At 44.8% G+C, this 6,013-nt stretch overlaps 1 long non-coding RNA gene across 2 annotated transcripts; it reads right to left on the bottom strand.

Moving 5' to 3' along the window:
* LOC119287266 lies at positions 1–2,342 on the bottom strand. 2 transcript variants are annotated; one of them, XR_005140802.1, is made up of 4 exons: positions 644–2,342; positions 450–562; positions 127–331; positions 1–15 (listed from the first exon to the last, which is right to left on the bottom strand). It is a non-coding gene; the product is annotated as an uncharacterized LOC119287266 (long non-coding RNA). The 2 variants fall into 2 exon arrangements; XR_005140801.1 differs by having other exon boundaries at positions 7–331.
* Between the last annotated feature and the right edge of the window lie 3,671 nt (positions 2,343–6,013).

The raw sequence follows: 6,013 nt of genomic DNA, 5'->3' as shown, positions 1-6,013 counted from the left end.
GTGCCTTCTCTGAACCTGTGACATACATGCACCACTCGAACTAAAAACAGCAGAATATGCGGACTAGGGGTGTATAGCTAGCTGTACTAAAGTTTTAACAAGATGAGTTGGGACAGGGAGGATTACTGAAAAGGCTCGTGTGTAGGCTTCCATTAGGCATGTATTCGTACACCATCAATTTCTCTCGCAAGCAAACGCCGAGAAGCTGCACCAGATTCTTGTGCTTAAGTCTGTTAGCTAACATTAGCTCATTTTTCAACTCATCGAGCCCTTGAGCAGAGTCCTTTAAGAGCCTTTTGACGGCTATTTTGGTTCCATCCTGCAATTCGCCCTATGTAGAAGCAAGTTTGCTCTTGGATTAAAATAAACAATTTACCTAATTATTGCCTGGTATTACTAGTATGGATTTGTATTCTCATGTGATATTCATAACAACATATTAAGCGTACCTTAAACACCTCTCCGAATCCTCCTTCTCCCAGTTTATTGTTTATAGAAAAATTGGATGTTGCAGCTCTTAACGCTTCCAGACTAATATAGTTCATGCCATCCCCTGCATTATCTGCAATAAGAAACACACAATTCAACTATGCCTCGCTTTCTCTTTGTTCCCCTTTGAACCCTGTGCTCTTCTGTGGCATACCTTGGTTTTCCTTGTTGGCCTTGATCCTTCTCCTCTGCCGGAAAACACAAGCGAGCACAACCACTAGGACTAATAAAGTTCCAACAGAAATACCAACATCAAGGATGACTTGTTGTAATCTCCTCTTTCCTACATGTTTTAAGCGGTTTATCACTATCGGCACTGGTCATTGCACAAGACAATTATTCGATCCTTAACATCTTCGAACCGTAGTGCAACGGCTGCCAACATGAGAGACGGAAATGGGAGGAGGAGTATTCACAATGTCGTGCTGCATGAATCATTTGGTGCTTAACTGGAAGGTCGTACGATGTTAAACTTGGGCCTCAGATATATTGTTTTATATGTTAGGTGCCTGTGTGGCCCCCTTGGTTAGGTTCACAAGGTACTCAAAGAATCCCTCACCTAGGCCAGCCAAGGAAACCTGAATCGGATGTTGTTACAATTTACATGACTGGACCTTTACAAAAAGCAGACATGGAGATGATATTGGTTAATTAGAGTCAGTGATCAATTGATATAATAGAATCGACTACAAAGCGACGCCAAGATCATTAGACACATTTTGACTATCACGCCAGGGCCGGTCCATTCACCATGCCACGGGCGCCCGCAACGTTCCATTTGTGATTATCCATCTAGCCTAGATTTATTTTGTCTATTTTGACTACCGCCACGATGCATTAATTTATTAGCCCGCGTTACACATGTTTGACTCAAGCATCTAACCTTTAACATACTCAAGTCCCAACCATAGACATATACACAATCCAATACCAATGCCAATTCCAAAAGTTGTTTATGTATAGCTAGTCCTGCTGCGCGCAAGGTGTGTGGCAAGAGAGGCTCGGCAGGTCAAAGATGTACACTGTCGGGGATTTTAGAGTTACCACAACACTTTTGGTGCAAGTCCAATCCTCACTACCCCATCACCTCCACCTTGGTGGCAGAGCACCTCCACAAGGTCTCCCTCATCATATGGCCCAAGTCACAATGTTCCTTCATGTTACTGGTCATAACCAAAGGTTTAGAGTGATTTGCAACACCTCCAGAAGGATTGTAGAGGCAACCGTCGATATTTCAAGCAAGTGCTGCATGCAATTGGTGATCTTAGGCGTAAATGATCACGTCACACATTGATGATACACCTTTGAATATAAAAAAGTGCAAAATGGCAATCATATTTGAAGGTAACCACTTAAAAAATGGTCTTAGTTATGTTCCAAATATTAGAAGCTAGATTAGCCACGTTTTTTCATATTAACATAGGATTGTGTACATGTGGATGTGACTGATGATGCACATGATGTGCTGCTAGAGTACCGGTAGTAGTTTCTACATCCTTCGGTGGTAGAAAGCACTGCAATAACCTAAATTTTCTTGTGTTACACATATTGTGATCTAAAATTCACCTATGTCCTAGCCGGTTGAGAAGGGTCAGTACATGATGCTCTCATACTTTACTGACAAGACAAAGAGAGGCGATGTTACATTGTTCCTCTAGGTAATGTTACCTTATTATGATTGTTATATTGCATTACAGTGCTTGGCTATTGTATATTATCTTATTGTTGTACTTAGTAGGTGTTGGATATGCTTGTCACGATGGCATAGTAGGGAAGGTATCTTGGACACTTGGAGACTTAGTTGCATAGTAGGGAAGATATTTTGGACATGAAGATATTGGGTATTTTGGATATGGAGGTACAAAGTTGAGACGCTTATTTTAAGACGACGAGTTGGTGACAGTACTAAACAATTAAAATACCAAGCGTTACTGCACCAGCCCATGTGGGGCGCCACACGTGAGCGAGCTCGCTCGCAATAAGCGATGCATTGCATAGTGTGCATGCGAAGTCAAAAAATCAGTCATTTTATATCTAAAAAGCTAAAAGAAATAGCTAGTCCACTAACATATATTTTATTGGGATAATTATATTCGTATATGATTAAGGGCTACTTTTGGGGTTTATTGGTGGCTCTGTTTAAATATTTTGGTTCGGCTTCTAAAATAAAAATTTAGGTACGGAACAAACCAGGTCTTTATGAGATATTCTTTCACCGTACCTACACTGGTGGAAAAAGGGCCTTTGGTCGCGGTTCGCAACTGCCATTAGTCGCGGTTGCGCAACCGCGACCGAACGGGCGCGACTAAAGGCCCCCCCCCTTTAGTCGCGGTTGCTTAAGAACCGCGACTAAAGGCCCGTCCACGTGGGCGCCAGGTGGCCGTCGGGGCGGACGACCTTTAGTCGCGGTTCTTGTGGCTAACCGCGACTAAAGGCCGCCACAGGTTTTTGAAAAAAAAATTGAATTTTTTTTTCAAATTTCTGAATTATTTTAACCTCTAGTCTCTAATCACCACCCCTCATCACTTCTCAATTTATTCTTTTATCACCCCTCATCATTCCAAATCATCTAACTTCCCAACCGGTCACCCATCCCTCCCACTACTCCAGCCCAAGCACGCTTAACTTCCGGGTTCTATTCTCCCACGCTCCAAGTCTGCACTTGTTGTTTTCCTGACAATAATAAGATGTCAATCCTATTAACCTTCAGGAATTTTGCTTGAGCATGAAGTGACACATTTCACTGTTTGAGTTTGAAACTATTGTTTTAAAAAACAATAATTATTTAGTAACACTAATATTTCTTGAATAATTAGTTTGACCATTGTTTGACCACAGTTTGACCACAGTTGACCACAGTTTGACCAGATTTGACCAAAATTGAAATAATTAAAATAATTATTTAGTAACACTAATATTCTAGAATAATTAGTTTGACCATTGTTTGACCATAGTTTGCCCACTGTTTGAATATTTTTCAATTTTTTCCACTCTAGATCTTACAAGCCCCGTAACTTTTTTTCTATTAGGTTTTTGAGGATTTTGAAAATGTTTAACGGGGTTCCCCCCGTTAAATTTGGATGTAACTTTTCGAGTAGATGATTTTTCATATAAAAAACTTTTTCATCCGAGTTAGTATGCAAAAGTTATGCCCATTTTTACAAATTTCAGAGAGATTTTGCAAATAAAGTCAAAATTCACATTTGCAAATTTTCCCAACAACTAGACCACATATCACATGAGAAACTTATTTTCTTTTATTTTTTTGACATTTCCATTATTTTCTTTTATTTTTTTTAAAACTGAAAAGGCGATCCCGGGGGGGGGGGGGTTAGAGTTTGAAAATGGGACCTTTAGTACCGGTTCGTGGCACGAACCGGGACTAAAGGTCTCAACCCCATTAGTTCCGGTTCGTGCCACAAACCGGGACTAAAAGGGAGGAGCTTTAGTCGCGGTTGGCCTGGCCAACCGCGACTAAAGGCCTTTGGGCACCTTTAGTCCCGGTTGGCCTGGCCAACCGCGACTAAAGCCCGCGAGCGCCCTGGGCCCAGGCATTTGGTCGCGGTTCATCTGCCGAACCGCGACTAAAGACTTCATTAGTCGCGGTTCCTACAGTTTCGCGACTAATGGGGCTGGACGGAAGCCTCTTTTTCTATCAGTGCTAATATACAAAGCTGGAAAAAAGCCAAACATAAAAGGATTGGACCCAATTGAAATCTAAAGGAGAGGTGGGGGAAAGGGAAAGCTAGAATTTTGACGAAGACACCTTGGCCCCTGCCCTGGCACACAGGGCACCTTCATTTTGGGTAAATTCAAACACCCCTGCACACAGGGTGAAAAATACGGTATACTTCTAGGAAGTTCGATGGGTAGCCAACGTGGGACACCTGAATGTGTGGCTGGACTACAACGGTCGTCTGCATAACGACCGTGACGTAATGTTTGGCCTTCTGCGGAGAAAAACCATAGACATCGGACTGACAACCGTGACACATACTGTGGTCCTTCTCCTGAGTAAATATAGAGTTTTACGTACGAGACCGAACTAGTCAATGTGGGATAGGAAATCGTGGTTTGCCTACATCGTCCATCTGGCCTTTTCTTTACCCGCAAAAGAAAAAAGAAACCAATTCTTTAAATTTTCAGGCAGTTGCTACGTGTGCAGACCGCACATACATGAGCGTACCCGTGGGGAAGGATGTGCTATCCTCTGGCACACATCGCTCGTCTGGCTAACGAGTGCGATTTAATGTTTGGTCGTCTGCGGAGAAAATCTTGGGAGATCAAACCACAAGGAAAAGAAGTTTCAAATAGCAAACTACGATAAGAGCAACTCCAATGAAAGGACCCATTTTGTCTGTTTGGGTCATCCGAACAGAAAACTTGGCCCAACGGGGCGACCCAAACGGACGTCCGTGTCCGCCTGCTGTCCGTCCCCGACCCAAACCTGACCCAAATCTGGGAACAAATGGGTACGAAGCGGATGAAAGCGGACGCTCTCGTCCACCGCTGTCGCCCGCTCGTGTCCGCCCCCGGTCCCATATGTCAGCGACTGCAACGCCCGCAGCAAGGCCACCGGTGCTGGTCTCCACCGCGCGCTCGGCTGCTCCTCCGCACCGCAGCAAGGCCGTCGGCACAGGTCGCCGACGCGCGCTTGGCCGCTCCTCCGCACCGCCGCGAGGCACTACTAGGGAAAACCTTATACACAGAATCTTAGCAGCAGCGCGGTCTAAAAACAGACGCTACTGCTAATTAGCAGCAACGAGCTTTAGAAAAGAGCGCTGCTAATGACTGAGTAGCAGTAGCGCTCTAGGTGAAAAGAGCGCTACTACTATAATTGCCACGGTGTTGCCTCCAGGAAAGATATAGTAGTAGCGCCCTTCCCGTGGACGCGCTACTGCTAAAGAACTTAGTAGCAGCGGTTTTGCTCAAAACTCGCTGCTGCTAAGTATGACCGCAACTAATTAAGTTTAGTCCCATACTGCTAAGCGAACAAGGTGTTTACCACCTTAAATATGTTGCTTCTCAACCTATCTCGAGCACTTGGTCTTCATTGAACTATATGTGTATGATTTGTGGTTGCAATATGAATCCTCGCCTGTACCTATACAGGTACAGTGAGGATTCATGTTGACTATTTAGATTGTACACAAAAAGATCAATGATGACCAATGCATATTTTTGATGTTTTTACTAAACAAAAGAAATAACTGCTTCCATTAGCAGTAGCGGTTTTCCCCAAAGCGCGCTGTAGATAAGTTAGCTATAGCGCGTCTGTACGTGCGCTACTGCTAGTTCGAGTTAACCACCCCCCGCATCAAAATTTCGCTAAGTCCTCCTTTCCCCCCTTCCCCCCCACCGGCCTGTTCCCATACTCCCTGTCGCCGCCGCCCGAGCCCGAGCGCGCCTGCGCCCTCACCGCCGCCGCCGCCGCCCGCCCTCAACCTCACCGCCGCCGCTCTCGACCACACTGTCGCCGCCATCGACCGAGCCCGCCGAGCCCACCGCCCAGGACCGCCGCCCT

The sequence above is a fragment of the Triticum dicoccoides genome, chromosome 4A (genome assembly GCF_002162155.2).
Source record: "Triticum dicoccoides isolate Atlit2015 ecotype Zavitan chromosome 4A, WEW_v2.0, whole genome shotgun sequence".
NCBI classification, from domain to species: domain Eukaryota; kingdom Viridiplantae; phylum Streptophyta; class Magnoliopsida; order Poales; family Poaceae; genus Triticum; species Triticum dicoccoides.
The sequence above is the reverse complement of the archived record's forward strand: the minus strand, read 5'-3'. Positions and strand labels throughout refer to the sequence as shown.